Below are 25,816 nucleotides of genomic sequence, written 5' to 3'. Positions count from 1 at the left end.
AAATTGAAAGGGGGGAAACATCTGAATATAGTGAATTAAGCAAAAAAAAAAAAAAAAAAAAAAAAAAAAAAGGAGGAATACAATTCTGTTAGTTACCTTATAAAAATATCATTAGTTTAATTTGAAGATTTTATAATTTAGGGGAGTTCCCTGGTTTTACAAATTCTTTGGGACTCAATATAATGTACAGTGGAGCAAAAGTAAATATATCATTGTTTGCTAAATAATATAATAATTATTAAATAAAAAGTTTGAGAATATTAATGTTCTCTGATTATTGTCAACTTTCACTTACTTTTGAACCTGCCTGTGTCACAGCTCATATTTACAATAACCATGTTGTATATTATATTTGAACAATAGATTGAGTTGGACAATATTGTAACAGTGTTTCTGGAGGAATTCTGGGTTAGGTTAGTACGCATCGAGGAGAAGTGCAAAGTAATGAACTGGTCAGTCAATAAAAAGGCAGGAAATGTTGGACACATCAAAAAGCAGTCATTTTAAGGTATTTGGGAGTAAAGGCATATGAGAGAAAATTTACCCAATATCTTCAGAATTTTGTCTGAAAATCAAAAAGGAAAAATTAATGCAAATTTTATGAGAAACAAAAAGTTCAATAATATTGAAAACCTACGTACATAAACTTAAACTAAGGATGCAAATACAAAACCAATATGCACATATACATACACAAGTGCACACACACACGCCTACATGCAAATAGGGGCCAAATGCTTTCTTTTGGGGTAATTAATCAGGGAAAAATGAATGAATTCTCTGTATAGAGGAAATTATGTGAACATTAGATCTGGTAATTACCTTTGATTTTTTCTGTGATCCCTTTGACTTTATTTAGTGTTTTATTATTAATATTGTATCTCTATGGTTCTTTTAAAATGTTTGCAAATTAAATTTATTTGGATGACATTGGTTAATAAAATTATGTGGTACTAATAGTGCAGCGCTATGACACATCACCTGCATATGACACGGTGGGCTTGCCACCCAAAGTCAAATCTAGGTCCTTCGCCATATATTTCACCTCCTTTATCCTGTGCTCCCCACCCCTTCCCTCTAGTAACCACCATACAGTTGTCTGTGTCTATGAGTTCTGCATTGTTTTAGTGTCTTAGTCTTTATTGTTGAGAGCATTACAGGTGTCCCGTTTTTTCACTATGGCTCCCCCTTGATACTTCTTCCAAGGCTCACCCACATGACTTCAAGACACTGTTGTCTGTGTCCGTGGGTTATGCATACATGCATTTAAGTGCTGTGGTGAATCTTTCCAGCCCACCTGTCCTCCCGCACCCACCCCCATGCCTCTGAGAATCGTCAGTCTGTTCCATGCTTTCCAGTCTCTGTGAGGTTTTGTTTGATTGTCTTGTGTGCTCATTTTGTGCTTTCTGTTTCATATGCTACCTGTGAGGAAAATCATATGGTTCTTGGCTTTGCCTGCTCAGCATGATATTGTCAAGATCCATCCCTGTTGTCACAAATGACAGTATTTCATCTCCCAAGAAGACATACAAATGGACAACAGGTATTTGAAAAGGTCCTGTACTGCACTAGCTACTAGGGAAATGCAAATCAAACCTCCAAGGAGATACCACTTGACGCCTGTTAGGGTGGCTGTTATCAACACGATTAGTAATAACAAGTGTAGGAGAGGTTGTGGACGACAAGGAAGCCTCTTTTACTGCTGGTGGGGAATGTGAACTGCTTCAGCTACTGTGGGAAACAGTATGGAGGTTCCTCAAACATGAAAAATAGAGATCCCACATGACGCAGCAACCCCTTCTATGGATACCTATTCCTCACAATCTGAAAAAAATTCTTCCCAATGGTATATGCACTCCAATGTTCACTGAGCATTAGTCACAGTGGAGAAGACATGGAAGCAAGCCAAGTGCCCTTTCATTTTGCTTGTATAAAGCTAAACTGTCACCTATATACAATGGGATAGTACTCATACATAAGAATAAGGTTTTATATGCATAAGACCCCTGGCTGCAGCTAAAAATAAATAGCCAATTCTTTTATTGTGGTGGCTAGCCATTGACTAGTAAAACTGCCACAACCCATGATTCATAGAATCCTAAAGTACTGCTACTGTCCGTTATGCACAATAGGTTAATGGGTACCTCTATTCTCAATGTTCTGTCAAATGGTTCATACATAACTTTATAGTATGTGTGCCTGATTTTAACTCAGGCCTGAATACACTTTAGCATAAGCAACTCAAGGGAACGGGGGAAAAGTATTAATGGCAGTATTGGCTGGCTGGGGATGGGGAAGGGGAGAGGTCTATATTGTACGGCCTGGAGCTATATTGGACAAACTTTCAGATCAGACACTTTAAAAATAGCAAAATTTTTCAGGAAAGTAATTACTAAAATTTTCTTGTCAGAAAGGAAATGTTTGCATAAATTACAAGGACAGGGCCATCAGAGAAATATCATGGGGGAAACCAAATAACAAATGAAAACAGTAAACTTAAGTTCAAATCTTACCAATACATGAAAAAGCGATGTACGTGTGTGTGGTGCAGTAAAGAAGATGATCCTTGAGTGTTGAAAACAAATGCAAAATAAACACATGAAAATGAGTAAGTGCAAAGTGAAATACCTTCATGGGACTTGTCTTTATCCGGGGCACCCTTATCTGAAAGAGTGAAAGAAAGAAAAAAACTGTTCAAACACAATGAAGGCTCAATGTCAGGAAGAGAAGAGGACGCTCAATTGAAACCCTTCTGTTGCTTATTTTTTAATGGAAACTGACCCACATTTGTAACCAGTAGAGGCTAAGGATCCTACGTCCATGCAACCAATGAGAGCCAGTGTCACCTCCATCCCCATAACCATCCCTGCAAAAGGAAGGAGATGGGAAATGAAAGTATGAGAGACCTTAGAAGAACTTCCTCTGGGGTAAACTATCAATTTTTGGTCTTGCTTTAGACTTCCCACCTTTTCAGACCTAAATGGCAAAAGTGCACATACCTGAGGGACGTACTTTAAGTCTGATGCAGAAGCCTTATAGAGTAAAGGGACCCTGCTATCAACACCGGTATCCGTATCAGTCATCATATGAAGCCTGCTTATAAACATAAGGAGCTCCCTTCCCAAATTCCATTGTATCTCTAAACTAAACATAATTGTAATGTAACATCAGAAAAGGAGAACATAAGGCATTTAGTGATTCTATTATGGGTCCATGAAAAAACATTTGAGGATCACGCTATGACACATAACTTCTCATGTCATCCACACAGAGAGTTCTGAGGAAAACGTACATCACATAAAAACTTTCCTTCAGATGTAACATCGTTTTGCACACATGAAAAATCTTTTGCAATGTTGTGAATTAATACCTGAGTGACTAAAAATGCAAAAGAATAAGGAGCATTTAATGGAGTTGGAAAGAAAAAGGCCAGAAAATATATGAATTATCTGTGCGACCTGGAGTATGTTCACCAGGGAGGTCAAATAGTGTGCCTTTCGGTCACACTCAGTCAATGAATGACATCGGAACTTAGAAAATTTTGGCAGGACAGTGGAGGGGTCAAAGGCACTCATCTCATATGGTATCTTCGACCATCACTCAGTTTGCTTAAGCTGGGCCCCTCAACTTGTAAAAAATGGCAGAGGTCCTACTTTAATGGGTATTTTACAGCCAGAATATATAGAGTGGAAATCCTGTGCCTGTTAGCACAATGCTCTTCACCTCACAAGATTCAGAGTAAATATGGCAAGTTTCTGGGAAGCAGAAAATGCCAAAGATTATACGGAAGGACAGATATAACATGAAAATGGAAGAAACTTGGAAGGATGGAAGTTATGAAAATAAATAGATGGAACTTAATATTTGAGAAGTATACAGGCCAAAATAATTGAGGATTAAGGAGTAGACTTTCAAAAGAACGGTGAGCCAATGAATGTCATAGAGCGGGAAAGGCAGGTAATGCTAAAGACATCACATTGTTTTTAAACGTTTCGCAATAAAGGATTGTCAGAAATAACTTACCAATTTTTTCCTGAAGATTTTCTGAAACATAAAAGTGAAATTGTAAGTATCATGGGAAACAAATATGAATAAAATTCAATTTCTTCTACAACATGCATGCAACATCAAACCTTTCATGTTGCAAGGAGCACAAAACATACACATGTTGGAACAGTGGCTGAAAGCTCCCATTTTCTCAGAGACATTGTTCCAAAATTGAAAGGGGGGAAACATCTGAATATAGTGAATTAAGCAAAAAAAAAAAAAAAAAAAAAAAAAAAAAAGGAGGAATACAATTCTGTTAGTTACCTTATAAAAATATCATTAGTTTAATTTGAAGATTTTATAATTTAGGGGAGTTCCCTGGTTTTACAAATTCTTTGGGACTCAATATAATGTACAGTGGAGCAAAAGTAAATATATCATTGTTTGCTAAATAATATAATAATTATTAAATAAAAAGTTTGAGAATATTAATGTTCTCTGATTATTGTCAACTTTCACTTACTTTTGAACCTGCCTGTGTCACAGCTCATATTTACAATAACCATGTTGTATATTATATTTGAACAATAGATTGAGTTGGACAATATTGTAACAGTGTTTCTGGAGGAATTCTGGGTTAGGTTAGTACGCATCGAGGAGAAGTGCAAAGTAATGAACTGGTCAGTCAATAAAAAGGCAGGAAATGTTGGACACATCAAAAAGCAGTCATTTTAAGGTATTTGGGAGTAAAGGCATATGAGAGAAAATTTACCCAATATCTTCAGAATTTTGTCTGAAAATCAAAAAGGAAAAATTAATGCAAATTTTATGAGAAACAAAAAGTTCAATAATATTGAAAACCTACGTACATAAACTTAAACTAAGGATGCAAATACAAAACCAATATGCACATATACATACACAAGTGCACACACACACGCCTACATGCAAATAGGGGCCAAATGCTTTCTTTTGGGGTAATTAATCAGGGAAAAATGAATGAATTCTCTGTATAGAGGAAATTATGTGAACATTAGATCTGGTAATTACCTTTGATTTTTTCTGTGATCCCTTTGACTTTATTTAGTGTTTTATTATTAATATTGTATCTCTATGGTTCTTTTAAAATGTTTGCAAATTAAATTTATTTGGATGACATTGGTTAATAAAATTATGTGGTACTAATAGTGCAGCGCTATGACACATCACCTGCATATGACACGGTGGGCTTGCCACCCAAAGTCAAATCTAGGTCCTTCGCCATATATTTCACCTCCTTTATCCTGTGCTCCCCACCCCTTCCCTCTAGTAACCACCATACAGTTGTCTGTGTCTATGAGTTCTGCATTGTTTTAGTGTCTTAGTCTTTATTGTTGAGAGCATTACAGGTGTCCCGTTTTTTCACTATGGCTCCCCCTTGACACTTCTTCCAAGGCTCACCCACATGACTTCAAGACACTGTTGTCTGTGTCCGTGGGTTATGCATACATGCATTTAAGTGCTGTGGTGAATCTTTCCAGCCCACCTGTCCTCCCGCACCCACCCCCATGCCTCTGAGAATCGTCAGTCTGTTCCATGCTTTCCAGTCTCTGTGAGGTTTTGTTTGATTGTCTTGTGTGCTCATTTTGTGCTTTCTGTTTCATATGCTACCTGTGAGGAAAATCATATGGTTCTTGGCTTTGCCTGCTCAGCATGATATTGTCAAGATCCATCCCTGTTGTCACAAATGACAGTATTTCATCTCCCAAGAAGACATACAAATGGACAACAGGTATTTGAAAAGGTCCTGTACTGCACTAGCTACTAGGGAAATGCAAATCAAACCTCCAAGGAGATACCACTTGACGCCTGTTAGGGTGGCTGTTATCAACACGATTAGTAATAACAAGTGTAGGAGAGGTTGTGGACGACAAGGAAGCCTCTTTTACTGCTGGTGGGGAATGTGAACTGCTTCAGCTACTGTGGGAAACAGTATGGAGGTTCCTCAAACATGAAAAATAGAGATCCCACATGACGCAGCAACCCCTTCTATGGATACCTATTCCTCACAATCTGAAAAAAATTCTTCCCAATGGTATATGCACTCCAATGTTCACTGAGCATTAGTCACAGTGGAGAAGACATGGAAGCAAGCCAAGTGCCCTTTCATTTTGCTTGTATAAAGCTAAACTGTCACCTATATACAATGGGATAGTACTCATACATAAGAATAAGGTTTTATATGCATAAGACCCCTGGCTGCAGCTAAAAATAAATAGCCAATTCTTTTATTGTGGTGGCTAGCCATTGACTAGTAAAACTGCCACAACCCATGATTCATAGAATCCTAAAGTACTGCTACTGTCCGTTATGCACAATAGGTTAATGGGTACCTCTATTCTCAATGTTCTGTCAAATGGTTCATACATAACTTTATAGTATGTGTGCCTGATTTTAACTCAGGCCTGAATACACTTTAGCATAAGCAACTCAAGGGAACGGGGGAAAAGTATTAATGGCAGTATTGGCTGGCTGGGGATGGGGAAGGGGAGAGGTCTATATTGTACGGCCTGGAGCTATATTGGACAAACTTTCAGATCAGACACTTTAAAAATAGCAAAATTTTTCAGGAAAGTAATTACTAAAATTTTCTTGTCAGAAAGGAAATGTTTGCATAAATTACAAGGACAGGGCCATCAGAGAAATATCATGGGGGAAACCAAATAACAAATGAAAACAGTAAACTTAAGTTCAAATCTTACCAATACATGAAAAAGCGATGTACGTGTGTGTGGTGCAGTAAAGAAGATGATCCTTGAGTGTTGAAAACAAATGCAAAATAAACACATGAAAATGAGTAAGTGCAAAGTGAAATACCTTCATGGGACTTGTCTTTATCCGGGGCAGCCTTATCTGAAAGAGTGAAAGAAAGAAAAAAACTGTTCAAACACAATGAAGGCTCAATGTCAGGAAGAGAAGAGGACGCTCAATTGAAACCCTTCTGTTGCTTATTTTTTAATGGAAACTGACCCACATTTGTAACCAGTAGAGGCTAAGGATCCTACGTCCATGCAACCAATGAGAGCCAGTGTCACCTCCATCCCCATAACCATCCCTGCAAAAGGAAGGAGATGGGAAATGAAAGTATGAGAGACCTTAAGAAGAACTTCCTCTGGGGTAAACTGTATCAATTTTTGGTCTTGCTTTAGACTTCCCACCTTTTCAGACCTAAATGGCAAAAGTGCACATACCTGAGGGACGTACTTTAAGTCTGATGCAGAAGCCTTATAGAGTAAAGGGACCCTGCTATCAACACCGGTATCCGTATCAGTCATCATATGAAGCCTGCTTATAAACATAAGGAGCTCCCTTCCCAAATTCCATTGTATCTCTAAACTAAACATAATTGTAATGTAACATCAGAAAAGGAGGACATAAGGCATTTAGTGATTCTATTATGGGTCCATGAAAAAACATTTGAGGATCACGCTATGACACATAACTTCTCATGTCATCCACACAGAGAGTTCTGAGGAAAACGTACATCACATAAAAACTTTCCTTCAGATGTAACATCGTTTTGCACACATGAAAAATCTTTTGCAATGTTGTGAATTAATACCTGAGTGACTAAAAATGCAAAAGAATAAGGAGCATTTAATGGAGTTGGAAAGAAAAAGGCCAGAAAATATATGAATTATCTGTGCCACGTGGAGTATGTTCACCAGGGAGGTCAAATAGTGTGCCTTTCGGTCACACTCAGTCAATGAATGACATCGGAACTTAGAAAATTTTGGCAGGACAGTGGAGGGGTCAAAGGCACTCATCTCATATGGTATCTTCGACCATCACTCAGTTTGCTTAAGCTGGGCCCCTCAACTTGTAAAAAATGGCAGAGGTCCTACTTTAATGGGTATTTTACAGCCAGAATATATAGAGTGGAAATCCTGTGCCTGTTAGCACAATGCTCTTCACCTCACAAGATTCAGAGTAAATATGGCAAGTTTCTGGGAAGCAGAAAATGCCAAAGATTATACGGAAGGACAGATATAACATGAAAATGGAAGAAACTTGGAAGGATGGAAGTTATGAAAATAAATAGATGGAACTTAATATTTGAGAAGTATACAGGCCAAAATAATTGAGGATTAAGGAGTAGACTTTCAAAAGAACGGTGAGCCAATGAATGTCATAGAGCGGGAAAGGCAGGTAATGCTAAAGACATCACATTGTTTTTAAACGTTTCGCAATAAAGGATTGTCAGAAATAACTTACCAATTTTTTCCTGAAGATTTTCTGAAACATAAAAGTGAAATTGTAAGTATCATGGGAAACAAATATGAATAAAATTCAATTTCTTCTACAACATGCATGCAACATCAAACCTTTCATGTTGCAAGGAGCACAAAACATACACATGTTGGAACAGTGGCTGAAAGCTCCCATTTTCTCAGAGACATTGTTCCAAAATTGAAAGGGGGGAAACATCTGAATATAGTGAATTAAGCAAAAAAAAAAAAAAAAAAAAAAAAAAAGGAGGAATACAATTCTGTTAGTTACCTTATAAAAATATCATTAGTTTAATTTGAAGATTTTATAATTTAGGGGAGTTCCCTGGTTTTACAAATTCTTTGGGACTCAATATAATGTACAGTGGAGCAAAAGTAAATATATCATTGTTTGCTAAATAATATAATAATTATTAAATAAAAAGTTTGAGAATATTAATGTTCTCTGATTATTGTCAACTTTCACTTACTTTTGAACCTGCCTGTGTCACAGCTCATATTTATAATAACCATGTTGTATATTATATTTGAACAATAGATTGAGTTGGACAATATTGTAACAGTGTTTCTGGAGGAATTCTGGGTTAGGTTAGTACGCATCGAGGAGAAGTGCAAAGTAATGAACTGGTCAGTCAATAAAAAGGCAGGAAATGTTGGACACATCAAAAAGCAGTCATTTTAAGGTATTTGGGAGTAAAGGCATATGAGAGAAAATTTACCCAATATCTTCAGAATTTTGTCTGAAAATCAAAAAGGAAAAATTAATGCAAATTTTATGAGAAACAAAAAGTTCAATAATATTGAAAACCTACGTACATAAACTTAAACTAAGGATGCAAATACAAAACCAATATGCACATATACATACACAAGTGCACACACACACGCCTACATGCAAATAGGGGCCAAATGCTTTCTTTTGGGGTAATTAATCAGGGAAAAATGAATGAATTCTCTGTATAGAGGAAATTATGTGAACATTAGATCTGGTAATTACCTTTGATTTTTTCTGTGATCCCTTTGACTTTATTTAGTGTTTTATTATTAATATTGTATCTCTATGGTTCTTTTAAAATGTTTGCAAATTAAATTTATTTGGATGACATTGGTTAATAAAATTATGTGGTACTAATAGTGCAGCGCTATGACACATCACCTGCATATGACACGGTGGGCTTGCCACCCAAAGTCAAATCTAGGTCCTTCGCCATATATTTCACCTCCTTTATCCTGTGCTCCCCACCCCTTCCCTCTAGTAACCACCATACAGTTGTCTGTGTCTATGAGTTCTGCATTGTTTTAGTGTCTTAGTCTTTATTGTTGAGAGCATTACAGGTGTCCCGTTTTTTCACTATGGCTCCCCCTTGACACTTCTTCCAAGGCTCACCCACATGACTTCAAGACACTGTTGTCTGTGTCCGTGGGTTATGCATACATGCATTTAAGTGCTGTGGTGAATCTTTCCAGCCCACCTGTCCTCCCGCACCCACCCCCATGCCTCTGAGAATCGTCAGTCTGTTCCATGCTTTCCAGTCTCTGTGAGGTTTTGTTTGATTGTCTTGTGTGCTCATTTTGTGCTTTCTGTTTCATATGCTACCTGTGAGGAAAATCATATGGTTCTTGGCTTTGCCTGCTCAGCATGATATTGTCAAGATCCATCCCTGTTGTCACAAATGACAGTATTTCATCTCCCAAGAAGACATACAAATGGACAACAGGTATTTGAAAAGGTCCTGTACTGCACTAGCTACTAGGGAAATGCAAATCAAACCTCCAAGGAGATACCACTTGACGCCTGTTAGGGTGGCTGTTATCAACACGATTAGTAATAACAAGTGTAGGAGAGGTTGTGGACGACAAGGAAGCCTCTTTTACTGCTGGTGGGGAATGTGAACTGCTTCAGCTACTGTGGGAAACAGTATGGAGGTTCCTCAAACATGAAAAATAGAGATCCCACATGACGCAGCAACCCCTTCTATGGATACCTATTCCTCACAATCTGAAAAAAATTCTTCCCAATGGTATATGCACTCCAATGTTCACTGAGCATTAGTCACAGTGGAGAAGACATGGAAGCAAGCCAAGTGCCCTTTCATTTTGCTTGTATAAAGCTAAACTGTCACCTATATACAATGGGATAGTACTCATACATAAGAATAAGGTTTTATATGCATAAGACCCCTGGCTGCAGCTAAAAATAAATAGCCAATTCTTTTATTGTGGTGGCTAGCCATTGACTAGTAAAACTGCCACAACCCATGATTCATAGAATCCTAAAGTACTGCTACTGTCCGTTATGCACAATAGGTTAATGGGTACCTCTATTCTCAATGTTCTGTCAAATGGTTCATACATAACTTTATAGTATGTGTGCCTGATTTTAACTCAGGCCTGAATACACTTTAGCATAAGCAACTCAAGGGAACGGGGGAAAAGTATTAATGGCAGTATTGGCTGGCTGGGGATGGGGAAGGGGAGAGGTCTATATTGTACGGCCTGGAGCTATATTGGACAAACTTTCAGATCAGACACTTTAAAAATAGCAAAATTTTTCAGGAAAGTAATTACTAAAATTTTCTTGTCAGAAAGGAAATGTTTGCATAAATTACAAGGACAGGGCCATCAGAGAAATATCATGGGGGAAACCAAATAACAAATGAAAACAGTAAACTTAAGTTCAAATCTTACCAATACATGAAAAAGCGATGTACGTGTGTGTGGTGCAGTAAAGAAGATGATCCTTGAGTGTTGAAAACAAATGCAAAATAAACACATGAAAATGAGTAAGTGCAAAGTGAAATACCTTCATGGGACTTGTCTTTATCCGGGGCACCCTTATCTGAAAGAGTGAAAGAAAGAAAAAAACTGTTCAAACACAATGAAGGCTCAATGTCAGGAAGAGAAGAAGACGCTCAATTGAAACCCTTCTGTTGCTTATTTTTTAATGGAAACTGACCCACATTTGTAACCAGTAGAGCCTAAGGATCCTACGTCCATGCAACCAATGAGAGCCAGTGTCACCTCCATCCCCATAACCATCCCTGCAAAAGGAATGAGATGGGAAATGAAAGTATGAGAGACCTTAGAGGAACTTCCTCTGGGGTAAACTGTATCAATTTTTGGTCTTGCTTTAGACTTCCCACCTTTTCAGACCTAAATGGCAAAAGTGCACATACCTGAGGGACGTACTTTAAGTCTGATGCAGAAGCCTTATAGAGTAAAGGGACCCTGCTATCAACACCGGTATCCGTATCAGTCATCATATGAAGCCTGCTTATAAACATAAGGAGCTCCCTTCCCAAATTCCATTGTATCTCTAAACTAAACATAATTGTAATGTAACATCAGAAAAGGAGGACATAAGGCATTTAGTGATTCTATTATGGGTCCATGAAAAAACATTTGAGGATCACGCTATGACACATAACTTCTCATGTCATCCACACAGAGAGTTCTGAGGAAAACGTACATCACATAAAAACTTTCCTTCAGATGTAACATCGTTTTGCACACATGAAAAATCTTTTGCAATGTTGTGAATTAATACCTGAGTGACTAAAAATGCAAAAGAATAAGGAGCATTTAATGGAGTTGGAAAGAAAAAGGCCAGAAAATATATGAATTATCTGTGCGACCTGGAGTATGTTCACCAGGGAGGTCAAATAGTGTGCCTTTCGGTCACACTCAGTCAATGAATGACATCGGAACTTAGAAAATTTTGGCAGGACAGTGGAGGGGTCAAAGGCACTCATCTCATATGGTATCTTCGACCATCACTCAGTTTGCTTAAGCTGGGCCCCTCAACTTGTAAAAAATGGCAGAGGTCCTACTTTAATGGGTATTTTACAGCCAGAATATATAGAGTGGAAATCCTGTGCCTGTTAGCACAATGCTCTTCACCTCACAAGATTCAGAGTAAATATGGCAAGTTTCTGGGAAGCAGAAAATGCCAAAGATTATACGGAAGGACAGATATAACATGAAGACGGAAGAAACTTGGAAGGATGGAAGTTATGAAAATAAATAGATGGAACTTAATATTTGAGAAGTATACAGGCCAAAATAATTGAGGATTAAGGAGTAGACTTCCAAAAGAACGGTGAGCCAATGAATGTCATAGAGCGGGAAAGGCAGGTAATGCTAAAGACATCACATTGTTTTTAAACGTTTCGCAATAAAGGATTGTCAGAAATAACTTACCAATTTTTTCCTGAAGATTTTCTGAAACATAAAAGTGAAATTGTAAGTATCATGGGAAACAAATATGAATAAAATTCAATTTCTTCTACAACATGCATGCAACATCAAACCTTTCATGTTGCAAGGAGCACAAAACATACACACGTTGGAACAGTGGCTGAAAGCTCCCATTTTCTCAGAGACATTGTTCCAAAATTGAAAGGGGGGAAACATCTGAATATAGTGAATTAAGCAAAAAAAAAAAAAAAAGGAGGAATACAATTCTGTTAGTTACCTTATAAAAATATCATTAGTTTAATTTGAAGATTTTATAATTTAGGGGAGTTCCCTGGTTTTACAAATTCTTTGGGACTCAATATAATGTACTGTGGAGCAAAAGTAAATATATCATTGTTTGCTAAATAATATAATAATTATTAAATAAAAAGTTTGAGAATATTAATGTTCTCTGATTATTGTCAACTTTCACTTACTTTTGAACCTGCCTGTGTCACAGCTCATATTTACAATAACCATGTTGTATATTATATTTGAACAATAGATTGAGTTGGACAATATTGTAACAGTGTTTCTGGAGGAATTCTGGGTTAGGTTAGTACGCATCGAGGAGAAGTGCAAAGTAATGAACTGGTCAGTCAATAAAAAGGCAGGAAATGTTGGACACATCAAAAAGCAGTCATTTTAAGGTATTTGGGAGTAAAGGCATATGAGAGAAAATTTACCCAATATCTTCAGAATTTTGTCTGAAAATCAAAAAGGAAAAATTAATGCAAATTTTATGAGAAACAAAAAGTTCAATAATATTGAAAACCTATGTACATAAACTTAAACTAAGGATGCAAATACAAAACCAATATGCACATATACATACACAAGTGCACACACACACGCCTACATGCAAATAGGGGCCAAATGCTTTCTTTTGGGGTAATTAATCAGGGAAAAATGAATGAATTCTCTGTATAGAGGAAATTATGTGAACATTAGATCTGGTAATTACCTTTGATTTTTTCTGTGATCCCTTTGACTTTATTTAGTGTTTTATTATTAATATTGTATCTCTATGGTTCTTTTAAAATGTTTGCAAATTAAATTTATTTGGATGACATTGGTTAATAAAATTATGTGGTACTAATAGTGCAGCGCTATGACACATCACCTGCATATGACACGGTGGGCTTGCCACCCAAAGTCAAATCTAGGTCCTTCGCCATATATTTCACCTCCTTTATCCTGTGCTCCCCACCCCTTCCCTCTAGTAACCACCATACAGTTGTCTGTGTCTATGAGTTCTGCATTGTTTTAGTGTCTTAGTCTTTATTGTTGAGAGCATTACAGGTGTCCCGTTTTTTCACTATGGCTCCCCCTTGACACTTCTTCCAAGGCTCACCCACATGACTTCAAGACACTGTTGTCTGTGTCCGTGGGTTATGCATACATGCATTTAAGTGCTGTGGTGAATCTTTCCAGCCCACCTGTCCTCCCGCACCCACCCCCATGCCTCTGAGAATCGTCAGTCTGTTCCATGCTTTCCAGTCTCTGTGAGGTTTTGTTTGATTGTCTTGTGTGCTCATTTTGTGCTTTCTGTTTCATATGCTACCTGTGAGGAAAATCATATGGTTCTTGGCTTTGCCTGCTCAGCATGATATTGTCAAGATCCATCCCTGTTGTCACAAATGACAGTATTTCATCTCCCAAGAAGACATACAAATGGACAACAGGTATTTGAAAAGGTCCTGTACTGCACTAGCTACTAGGGAAATGCAAATCAAACCTCCAAGGAGATACCACTTGACGCCTGTTAGGGTGGCTGTTATCAACACGATTAGTAATAACAAGTGTAGGAGAGGTTGTGGACGACAAGGAAGCCTCTTTTACTGCTGGTGGGGAATGTGAACTGCTTCAGCTACTGTGGGAAACAGTATGGAGGTTCCTCAAACATGAAAAATAGAGATCCCACATGACGCAGCAACCCCTTCTATGGATACCTATTCCTCACAATCTGAAAAAAATTCTTCCCAATGGTATATGCACTCCAATGTTCACTGAGCATTAGTCACAGTGGAGAAGACATGGAAGCAAGCCAAGTGCCCTTTCATTTTGCTTGTATAAAGCTAAACTGTCACCTATATACAATGGGATAGTACTCATACATAAGAATAAGGTTTTATATGCATAAGACCCCTGGCTGCAGCTAAAAATAAATAGCCAATTCTTTTATTGTGGTGGCTAGCCATTGACTAGTAAAACTGCCACAACCCATGATTCATAGAATCCTAAAGTACTGCTACTGTCCGTTATGCACAATAGGTTAATGGGTACCTCTATTCTCAATGTTCTGTCAAATGGTTCATACATAACTTTATAGTATGTGTGCCTGATTTTAACTCAGGCCTGAATACACTTTAGCATAAGCAACTCAAGGGAACGGGGGAAAAGTATTAATGGCAGTATTGGCTGGCTGGGGATGGGGAAGGGGAGCGGTCTATATTGTACGGCCTGGAGCTATATTGGACAAACTTTCAGATCAGACACTTTAAAAATAGCAAAATTTTTCAGGAAAGTAATTACTAAAATTTTCTTGTCAGAAAGGAAATGTTTGCATAAATTACAAGGACAGGGCCATCAGAGAAATATCATGGGGGAAACCAAATAACAAATGAAAACAGTAAACTTAAGTTCAAATCTTACCAATACATGAAAAAGCGATGTACGTGTGTGTGGTGCAGTAAAGAAGATGATCCTTGAGTGTTGAAAACAAATGCAAAATAAACACATGAAAATGAGTAAGTGCAAAGTGAAATACCTTCATGGGACTTGTCTTTATCCGGGGCACCCTTATCTGAAAGAGTGAAAGAAAGAAAAAAACTGTTCAAACACAATGAAGGCTCAATGTCAGGAAGAGAAGAGGACGCTCAATTGAAACCCTTCTGTTGCTTATTTTTTAATGGAAACTGACCCACATTTGTACCCAGTAGAGGCTAAGGATCCTACGTCCATGCAACCAATGAGAGCCAGTGTCACCTCCATCCCCATAACCATCCCTGGAAAAGGAATGAGATGGGAAATGAAAGTATGAGAGACCTTAAGAAGAACTTCCTCTGGGGTAAACTGTATCAATTTTTGGTCTTGCTTTAGACTTCCCACCTTTTCAGACCTAAATGGCAAAAGTGCACATACCTGAGGGACGTACTTTAAGTCTGATGCAGAAGCCTTATAGAGTAAAGGGACCCTGCTATCAACACCGGTATCCGTATCAGTCATCATATGAAGCCTGCTTATAAACATAAGGAGCTCCCTTCCCAAATTCCATTGTATCTCTAAACTAAACATAATTGTAATGTAACATCAGAAAAGGAGGACATAAGGCATTTAGTGATTCTATTATGGGTCCATGAAAAAACATTTGAGGATCACGCTATGACACATAACTTCTCATGTCATCCACACAGAGAGTTCTGAGGAAAACGTACATCACATAAAAACTTTCCTTCAGATGTAACATCGTTTTGCACACATGAAAAATCTTTTGCAATGTTGTGAATTAATACCTGAGTGACTAAAAATGCAAAAGAATAAGGAGCATTTAATGGAGTTGGAAAGAAAAAGGCCAGAAAATATATGAATTATCTGTGCGACCTGGAGTATGTTCACCAGGGAGGTCAAATAGTGTGCCTTTCGGTCACACTCAGTCAATGAATGACATCGGAACTTAGAAAATTTTGGCAGGACAGTGGAGGGGTCAAAGGCACTCATCTCATATGGTATCTTCGACCATCACTCAGTTTGCTTAAGCTGGGCCCCTCAACTTGTAAAAAATGGCAGAGGTCCTACTTTAATGGGTATTTTACAGCCAGAATATATAGAGTGGAAATCCTGTGCCTGTTAGCACAATGCTCTTCACCTCACAAGATTCAGAGTAAATATGGCAAGTTTCTGGGAAGCAGAAAATGCCAAAGATTATACGGAAGGACAGATATAACATGAAGACGGAAGAAACTTGGAAGGATGGAAGTTATGAAAATAAATAGATGGAACTTAATATTTGAGAAGTATACAGGCCAAAATAATTGAGGATTAAGGAGTAGACTTCCAAAAGAACGGTGAGCCAATGAATGTCATAGAGCGGGAAAGGCAGGTAATGCTAAAGACATCACATTGTTTTTAAACGTTTCGCAATAAAGGATTGTCAGAAATAACTTACCAATTTTTTCCTGAAGATTTTCTGAAACATAAAAGTGAAATTGTAAGTATCATGGGAAACAAATATGAATAAAATTCAATTTCTTCTACAACATGCATGCAACATCAAACCTTTCATGTTGCAAGGAGCACAAAACATACACACGTTGGAACAGTGGCTGAAAGCTCCCATTTTCTCAGAGACATTGTTCCAAAATTTAAAGGGGGGAAACATCTGAATATAGTGAATTAAGCAAAAAAAAAAAAAAAAAGGAGGAATACAATTCTGTTAGTTACCTTATAAAAATATCATTAGTTTAATTTGAAGATTTTATAATTTAGGGGAGTTCCCTGGTTTTACAAATTCTTTGGGACTCAATATAATGTACTGTGGAGCAAAAGTAAATATATCATTGTTTGCTAAATAATATAATAATTATTAAATAAAAAGTTTGAGAATATTAATGTTCTCTGATTATTGTCAACTTTCACTTACTTTTGAACCTGCCTGTGTCACAGCTCATATTTACAATAACCATGTTGTATATTATATTTGAACAATAGATTGAGTTGGACAATATTGTAACAGTGTTTCTGGAGGAATTCTGGGTTAGGTTAGTACGCATCGAGGAGAAGTGCAAAGTAATGAACTGGTCAGTCAATAAAAAGGCAGGAAATGTTGGACACATCAAAAAGCAGTCATTTTAAGGTATTTGGGAGTAAAGGCATATGAGAGAAAATTTACCCAATATCTTCAGAATTTTGTCTGAAAATCGAAAAGGAAAAATTAATGCAAATTTTATGAGAAACAAAAAGTTCAATAATATTGAAAACCTATGTACATAAACTTAAACTAAGGATGCAAATACAAAACCAATATGCACATATACATACACAAGTGCACACACACACGCCTACATGCAAATAGGGGCCAAATGCTTTCTTTTGGGGTAATTAATCAGGGAAAAATGAATGAATTCTCTGTATAGAGGAAATTATGTGAACATTAGATCTGGTAATTACCTTTGATTTTTTCTGTGATCCCTTTGACTTTATTTAGTGTTTTATTATTAATATTGTATCTCTATGGTTCTTTTAAAATGTTTGCAAATTAAATTTATTTGGATGACATTGGTTAATAAAATTATGTGGTACTAATAGTGCAGCGCTATGACACATCACCTGCATATGACACGGTGGGCTTGCCACCCAAAGTCAAATCTAGGTCCTTCGCCATATATTTCACCTCCTTTATCCTGTGCTCCCCACCCCTTCCCTCTAGTAACCACCATACAGTTGTCTGTGTCTATGAGTTCTGCATTGTTTTAGTGTCTTAGTCTTTATTGTTGAGAGCATTACAGGTGTCCCGTTTTTTCACTATGGCTCCCCCTTGACACTTCTTCCAAGGCTCACCCACATGACTTCAAGACACTGTTGTCTGTGTCCGTGGGTTATGCATACATGCATTTAAGTGCTGTGGTGAATCTTTCCAGCCCACCTGTCCTCCCGCACCCACCCCCATGCCTCTGAGAATCGTCAGTCTGTTCCATGCTTTCCAGTCTCTGTGAGGTTATGTTTGATTGTCTTGTTTGCTCAGTTTGTGCTTTCTGTTTCATATGCTACCTGTGAGGAAAATCATATGGTTCTTGGCTTTGCCTGCTCAGCATGATATTGTCAAGATCCATCCCTGTTGTCACAAATGACAGTATTTCATCTCCCAAGAAGACATACAAATGGACAACAGGTATTTGAAAAGGTCCTGTACTGCACTAGCTACTAGGGAAATGCAAATCAAACCTCCAAGGAGATACCACTTGACGCCTGTTAGGGTGGCTGTTATCAACACGATTAGTAATAACAAGTGTAGGAGAGGTTGTGGACGACAAGGAAGCCTCTTTTACTGCTGGTGGGGAATGTGAACTGCTTCAGCTACTGTGGGAAACAGTATGGAGGTTCCTCAAACATGAAAAATAGAGATCCCACATGACGCAGCAACCCCTTCTATGGATACCTATTCCTCACAATCTGAAAAAAATTCTTCCCAATGGTATATGCACTCCAATGTTCACTGAGCATTAGTCACAGTGGAGAAGACATGGAAGCAAGCCAAGTGCCCTTTCATTTTGCTTGTATAAAGCTAAACTGTCACCTATATACAATGGGATAGTACTCATACATAAGAATAAGGTTTTATATGCATAAGACCCCTGGCTGCAGCTAAAAATAAATAGCCAATTCTTTTATTGTGGTGGCTAGCCATTGACTAGTAAAACTGCCACAACCCATGATTCATAGAATCCTAAAGTACTGCTACTGTCCGTTATGCACAATAGGTTAATGGGTACCTCTATTCTCAATGTTCTGTCAAATGGTTCATACATAACTTTATAGTATGTGTGCCTGATTTTAACTCAGGCCTGAATACACTTTAGCATAAGCAACTCAAGGGAACGGGGGAAAAGTATTAATGGCAGTATTGGCTGGCTGGGGATGGGGAAGGGGAGAGGTCTATATTGTACGGCCTGGAGCTATATTGGACAAACTTTCAGATCAGACACTTTAAAAATAGCAAAATTTTTCAGGAAAGTAATTACTAAAATTTTCTTGTCAGAAAGGAAATGTTTGCATAAATTACAAGGACAGGGCCATCAGAGAAATATCATGGGGGAAACCAAATAACAAATGAAAACAGTAAACTTAAGTTCAAATCTTACCAATACATGAAAAAGCGATGTACGTGTGTGTGGTGCAGTAAAGAAGATGATCCTTGAGTGTTGAAAACAAATGCAAAATAAACACATGAAAATGAGTAAGTGCAAAGTGAAATACCTTCATGGGACTTGTCTTTATCCGGGGCACCCTTATCTGAAAGAGTGAAAGAAAGAAAAAAACTGTTCAAACACAATGAAGGCTCAATGTCAGGAAGAGAAGAGGACGCTCAATTGAAACCCTTCTGTTGCTTATTTTTTAATGGAAACTGACCCACATTTGTAACCAGTAGAGGCTAAGGATCCTACGTCCATGCAACCAATGAGAGCCAGTGTCACCTCCATCCCCATAACCATCCCTGCAAAAGGAAGGAGATGGGAAATGAAAGTATGAGAGACCTTAAGAAGAACTTCCTCTGGGGTAAACTGTATCAATTTTTGGTCTTGCTTTAGACTTCCCACCTTTTCAGACCTAAATGGCAAAAGTGCACATACCTGAGGGACGTACTTTAAGTCTGATGCAGAAGCCTTATAGAGTAAAGGGACCCTGCTATCAACACCGGTATCCGTATCAGTCATCATATGAAGCCTGCTTATAAACATAAGGAGCTCCCTTCCCAAATTCCATTGTATCTCTAAACTAAACATAATTGTAATGTAACATCAGAAAAGGAGGACATAAGGCATTTAGTGATTCTATTATGGGTCCATGAAAAAACATTTGAGGATCACGCTATGACACATAACTTCTCATGTCATCCACACAGAGAGTTCTGAGGAAAACGTACATCACATAAAAACTTTCCTTCAGATGTAACATCGTTTTGCACACATGAAAAATCTTTTGCAATGTTGTGAATTAATACCTGAGTGACTAAAAATGCAAAAGAATAAGGAGCATTTAATGGAGTTGGAAAGAAAAAGGCCAGAAAATATATGAATTATCTGTGCGACCTGGAGTATGTTCACCAGGGAGGTCAAATAGTGTGCCTTTCGGTCACACTCAGTCAATGAATGACATCGGAACTTAGAAAATTTTGGCAGGACAGTGGAGGGGTCAAAGGCACTCATCTCATATGGTATCTTCGACCATCACTCAGTTTGCTTAAGCTGGACCCCTCAACTTGTAAAAAATGGCAGAGGTCCTACTTTAATGGGTATTTTACAGCCAGAATATATAGAGTGGAAATCCTGTGCCTGTTAGCACAATGCTCTTCACCTCACAAGATTCAGAGTAAATATGGCAAGTTTCTGGGAAGCAGAAAATGCCAAAGATTATACGGAAGGACAGATATAACATGAAGACGGAAGAAACTTGGAAGGATGGAAGTTATGAAAATAAATAGATGGAACTTAATATTTGAGAAGTATACAGGCCAAAATAATTGAGGATTAAGGAGTAGACTTCCAAAAGAACGGTGAGCCAATGAATGTCATAGAGCGGGAAAGGCAGGTAATGCTAAAGACATCACATTGTTTTTAAACGTTTCGCAATAAAGGATTGTCAGAAATAACTTACCAATTTTTTCCTGAAGATTTTCTGAAACATAAAAGTGAAATTGTAAGTATCATGGGAAACAAATATGAATAAAATTCAATTTCTTCTACAACATGCATGCAACATCAAACCTTTCATGTTGCAAGGAGCACAAAACATACACACGTTGGAACAGTGGCTGAAAGCTCCCATTTTCTCAGAGACATTGTTCCAAAATTTAAAGGGGGGAAACATCTGAATATAGTGAATTAAGCAAAAAAAAAAAAAAAAGGAGGAATACAATTCTGTTAGTTACCTTATAAAAATATCATTAGTTTAATTTGAAGATTTTATAATTTAGGGGAGTTCCCTGGTTTTACAAATTCTTTGGGACTCAATATAATGTACTGTGGAGCAAAAGTAAATATATCATTGTTTGCTAAATAATATAATAATTATTAAATAAAAAGTTTGAGAATATTAATGTTCTCTGATTATTGTCAACTTTCACTTACTTTTGAACCTGCCTGTGTCACAGCTCATATTTACAATAACCATGTTGTATATTATATTTGAACAATAGATTGAGTTGGACAATATTGTAACAGTGTTTCTGGAGGAATTCTGGGTTAGGTTAGTACGCATCGAGGAGAAGTGCAAAGTAATGAACTGGTCAGTCAATAAAAAGGCAGGAAATGTTGGACACATCAAAAAGCAGTCATTTTAAGGTATTTGGGAGTAAAGGCATATGAGAGAAAATTTACCCAATATCTTCAGAATTTTGTCTGAAAATCAAAAAGGAAAAATTAATGCAAATTTTATGAGAAACAAAAAGTTCAATAATATTGAAAACCTACGTACATAAACTTAAACTAAGGATGCAAATACAAAACCAATATGCACATATACATACACAAGTGCACACACACACGCCTACATGCAAATAGGGGCCAAATGCTTTCTTTTGGGGTAATTAATCAGGGAAAAATGAATGAATTCTCTGTATAGAGGAAATTATGTGAACATTAGATCTGGTAATTACCTTTGATTTTTTCTGTGATCCCTTTGACTTTATTTAGTGTTTTATTATTAATATTGTATCTCTATGGTTCTTTTAAAATGTTTGCAAATTAAATTTATTTGGATGACATTGGTTAATAAAATTATGTGGTACTAATAGTGCAGCGCTATGACACATCACCTGCATATGACACGGTGGGCTTGCCACCCAAAGTCAAATCTAGGTCCTTCGCCATATATTTCACCTCCTTTATCCTGTGCTCCCCACCCCTTCCCTCTAGTAACCACCATACAGTTGTCTGTGTCTATGAGTTCTGCATTGTTTTAGTGTCTTAGTCTTTATTGTTGAGAGCATTACAGGTGTCCCGTTTTTTCACTATGGCTCCCCCTTGACACTTCTTCCAAGGCTCACCCACATGACTTCAAGACACTGTTGTCTGTGTCCGTGGGTTATGCATACATGCATTTAAGTGCTGTGGTGAATCTTTCCAGCCCACCTGTCCTCCCGCACCCACCCCCATGCCTCTGAGAATCGTCAGTCTGTTCCATGCTTTCCAGTCTCTGTGAGGTTATGTTTGATTGTCTTGTGTGCTCATTTTGTGCTTTCTGTTTCATATGCTACCTGTGAGGAAAATCATATGGTTCTTGGCTTTGCCTGCTCAGCATGATATTGTCAAGATCCATCCCTGTTGTCACAAATGACAGTATTTCATCTCCCAAGAAGACATACAAATGGACAACAGGTATTTGAAAAGGTCCTGTACTGCACTAGCTACTAGGGAAATGCAAATCAAACCTCCAAGGAGATACCACTTGACGCCTGTTAGGGTGGCTGTTATCAACACGATTAGTAATAACAAGTGTAGGAGAGGTTGTGGACGACAAGGAAGCCTCTTTTACTGCTGGTGGGGAATGTGAACTGCTTCAGCTACTGTGGGAAACAGTATGGAGGTTCCTCAAACATGAAAAATAGAGATCCCACATGACGCAGCAACCCCTTCTATGGATACCTATTCCTCACAATCTGAAAAAAATTCTTCCCAATGGTATATGCACTCCAATGTTCACTGAGCATTAGTCACAGTGGAGAAGACATGGAAGCAAGCCAAGTGCCCTTTCATTTTGCTTGTATAAAGCTAAACTGTCACCTATATACAATGGGATAGTACTCATACATAAGAATAAGGTTTTATATGCATAAGACCCTTGGCTGCAGCTAAAAATAAATAGCCAATTCTTTTATTGTGGTGGCTAGCCATTGACTAGTAAAACTGCCACAACCCATGATTCATAGAATCCTAAAGTACTGCTACTGTCCGTTATGCACAATAGGTTAATGGGTACCTCTATTCTCAATGTTCTGTCAAATGGTTCATACATAACTTTATAGTATGTGTGCCTGATTTTAACTCAGGCCTGAATACACTTTAGCATAAGCAACTCAAGGGAACGGGGGAAAAGTATTAATGGCAGTATTGGCTGGCTGGGGATGGGGAAGGGGAGCGGTCTATATTGTACGGCCTGGAGCTATATTGGACAAACTTTCAGATCAGACACTTTAAAAATAGCAAAATTTTTCAGGAAAGTAATTACTAAAATTTTCTTGTCAGAAAGGAAATGTTTGCATAAATTACAAGGACAGGGCCATCAGAGAAATATCATGGGGGAAACCAAATAACAAATGAAAACAGTAAACTTAAGTTCAAATCTTACCAATACATGAAAAAGCGATGTACGTGTGTGTGGTGCAGTAAAGAAGATGATCCTTGAGTGTTGAAAACAAATGCAAAATAAACACATGAAAATGAGTAAGTGCAAAGTGAAATACCTTCATGGGACTTGTCTTTATCCGGGGCACCCTTATCTGAAAGAGTGAAAGAAAGAAAAAAACTGTTCAAACACAATGAAGGCTCAATGTCAGGAAGAGAAGAGGACGCTCAATTGAAACCCTTCTGTTGCTTATTTTTTAATGGAAACTGACCCACATTTGTAACCAGTAGAGGCTAAGGATCCTACGTCCATGCAACCAATGAGAGCCAGTGTCACCTCCATCCCCATAACCATCCCTGCAAAAGGAATGAGATGGGAAATGAAAGTATGAGAGACCTTAAGAAGAACTTCCTCTGGGGTAAACTGTATCAATTTTTGGTCTTGCTTTAGACTTCCCACCTTTTCAGACCTAAATGGCAAAAGTGCACATACCTGAGGGACGTACTTTAAGTCTGATGCAGAAGCCTTATAGAGTAAAGGGACCCTGCTATCAACACCGGTATCCGTATCAGTCATCATATGAAGCCTGCTTATAAACATAAGGAGCTCCCTTCCCAAATTCCATTGTATCTCTAAACTAAACATAATTGTAATGTAACATCAGAAAAGGAGGACATAAGGCATTTAGTGATTCTATTATGGGTCCATGAAAAAACATTTGAGGATCACGCTATGACACATAACTTCTCATGTCATCCACACAGAGAGTTCTGAGGAAAACGTACATCACATAAAAACTTTCCTTCAGATGTAACATCGTTTTGCACACATGAAAAATCTTTTGCAATGTTGTGAATTAATACCTGAGTGACTAAAAATGCAAAAGAATAAGGAGCATTTAATGGAGTTGGAAAGAAAAAGGCCAGAAAATATATGAATTATCTGTGCGACCTGGAGTATGTTCACCAGGGAGGTCAAATAGTGTGCCTTTCGGTCACACTCAGTCAATGAATGACATCGGAACTTAGAAAATTTTGGCAGGACAGTGGAGGGGTCAAAGGCACTCATCTCATATGGTATCTTCGACCATCACTCAGTTTGCTTAAGCTGGGCCCCTCAACTTGTAAAAAATGGCAGAGGTCCTACTTTAATGGGTATTTTACAGCCAGAATATATAGAGTGGAAATCCTGTGCCTGTTAGCACAATGCTCTTCACCTCACAAGATTCAGAGTAAATATGGCAAGTTTCTGGGAAGCAGAAAATGCCAAAGATTATACGGAAGGACAGATATAACATGAAGACGGAAGAAACTTGGAAGGATGGAAGTTATGAAAATAAATAGATGGAACTTAATATTTGAGAAGTATACAGGCCAAAATAATTGAGGATTAAGGAGTAGACTTCCAAAAGAACGGTGAGCCAATGAATGTCATAGAGCGGGAAAGGCAGGTAATGCTAAAGACATCACATTGTTTTTAAACGTTTCGCAATAAAGGATTGTCAGAAATAACTTACCAATTTTTTCCTGAAGATTTTCTGAAACATAAAAGTGAAATTGTAAGTATCATGGGAAACAAATATGAATAAAATTCAATTTCTTCTACAACATGCATGCAACATCAAACCTTTCATGTTGCAAGGAGCACAAAACATACACACGTTGGAACAGTGGCTGAAAGCTCCCATTTTCTCAGAGACATTGTTCCAAAATTTAAAGGGGGGAAACATCTGAATATAGTGAATTAAGCAAAAAAAAAAAAAAAGGAGGAATACAATTCTGTTAGTTACCTTATAAAAATATCATTAGTTTAATTTGAAGATTTTATAATTTAGGGGAGTTCCCTGGTTTTACAAATTCTTTGGGACTCAATATAATGTACAGTGGAGCAAAAGTAAATATATCATTGTTTGCTAAATAATATAATAATTATTAAATAAAAAGTTTGAGAATATTAATGTTCTCTGATTATTGTCAACTTTCACTTACTTTTGAACCTGCCTGTGTCACAGCTCATATTTACAATAACCATGTTGTATATTATATTTGAACAATAGATTGAGTTGGACAATATTGTAACAGTGTTTCTGGAGGAATTCTGGGTTAGGTTAGTACGCATCGAGGAGAAGTGCAAAGTAATGAACTGGTCAGTCAATAAAAAGGCAGGAAATGTTGGACACATCAAAAAGCAGTCATTTTAAGGTATTTGGGAGTAAAGGCATATGAGAGAAAATTTACCCAATATCTTCAGAATTTTGTCTGAAA

At 37.6% G+C, this 25,816-nt stretch overlaps 5 long non-coding RNA genes across 5 annotated transcripts; all 5 read right to left on the bottom strand.

The window, feature by feature from the left end:
* Positions 1-278: 278 nt before the first annotated feature.
* Positions 279-4,153, bottom strand: LOC139013284 (uncharacterized). Its single transcript, XR_011471962.1, has 3 exons — positions 4,024-4,153; positions 2,629-2,664; positions 279-565 (listed from the first exon to the last, which is right to left on the bottom strand). It is a non-coding gene; the product is annotated as an uncharacterized lncRNA (long non-coding RNA).
* A 4,654-nt stretch (positions 4,154-8,807) lies between these two features.
* LOC139013283 (uncharacterized) lies at positions 8,808-12,630 on the bottom strand. Its single transcript, XR_011471961.1, has 3 exons — positions 12,456-12,630; positions 11,059-11,094; positions 8,808-8,995 (listed from the first exon to the last, which is right to left on the bottom strand). It is a non-coding gene; the product is annotated as an uncharacterized lncRNA (long non-coding RNA).
* Positions 12,631-12,739: 109 nt separating this feature from the next.
* Positions 12,740-16,834, bottom strand: LOC139013282 (uncharacterized). Its single transcript, XR_011471960.1, has 3 exons — positions 16,660-16,834; positions 15,262-15,297; positions 12,740-13,198 (listed from the first exon to the last, which is right to left on the bottom strand). It is a non-coding gene; the product is annotated as an uncharacterized lncRNA (long non-coding RNA).
* Positions 16,835-16,944: 110 nt separating this feature from the next.
* On the bottom strand, positions 16,945-21,039 carry LOC139013281 (uncharacterized). The gene is made up of 3 exons (XR_011471959.1): positions 20,865-21,039; positions 19,467-19,502; positions 16,945-17,403 (listed from the first exon to the last, which is right to left on the bottom strand). It is a non-coding gene; the product is annotated as an uncharacterized lncRNA (long non-coding RNA).
* A 109-nt stretch (positions 21,040-21,148) lies between these two features.
* LOC139013280 (uncharacterized) lies at positions 21,149-25,243 on the bottom strand. Its single transcript, XR_011471958.1, has 3 exons — positions 25,069-25,243; positions 23,671-23,706; positions 21,149-21,607 (listed from the first exon to the last, which is right to left on the bottom strand). It is a non-coding gene; the product is annotated as an uncharacterized lncRNA (long non-coding RNA).
* Positions 25,244-25,816: the final 573 nt, after the last annotated feature.

This window comes from Myotis yumanensis, unplaced genomic scaffold (genome assembly GCF_028538775.1).
Source record: "Myotis yumanensis isolate MYYU_CA2020_CCGP unplaced genomic scaffold, mMyoYum1.0.hap1 SCAF_6, whole genome shotgun sequence".
NCBI classification, from domain to species: domain Eukaryota; kingdom Metazoa; phylum Chordata; class Mammalia; order Chiroptera; family Vespertilionidae; genus Myotis; species Myotis yumanensis.
Note: the sequence above shows the minus strand (reverse complement) of the source record. Positions and strands in the feature narration are given on the sequence as shown.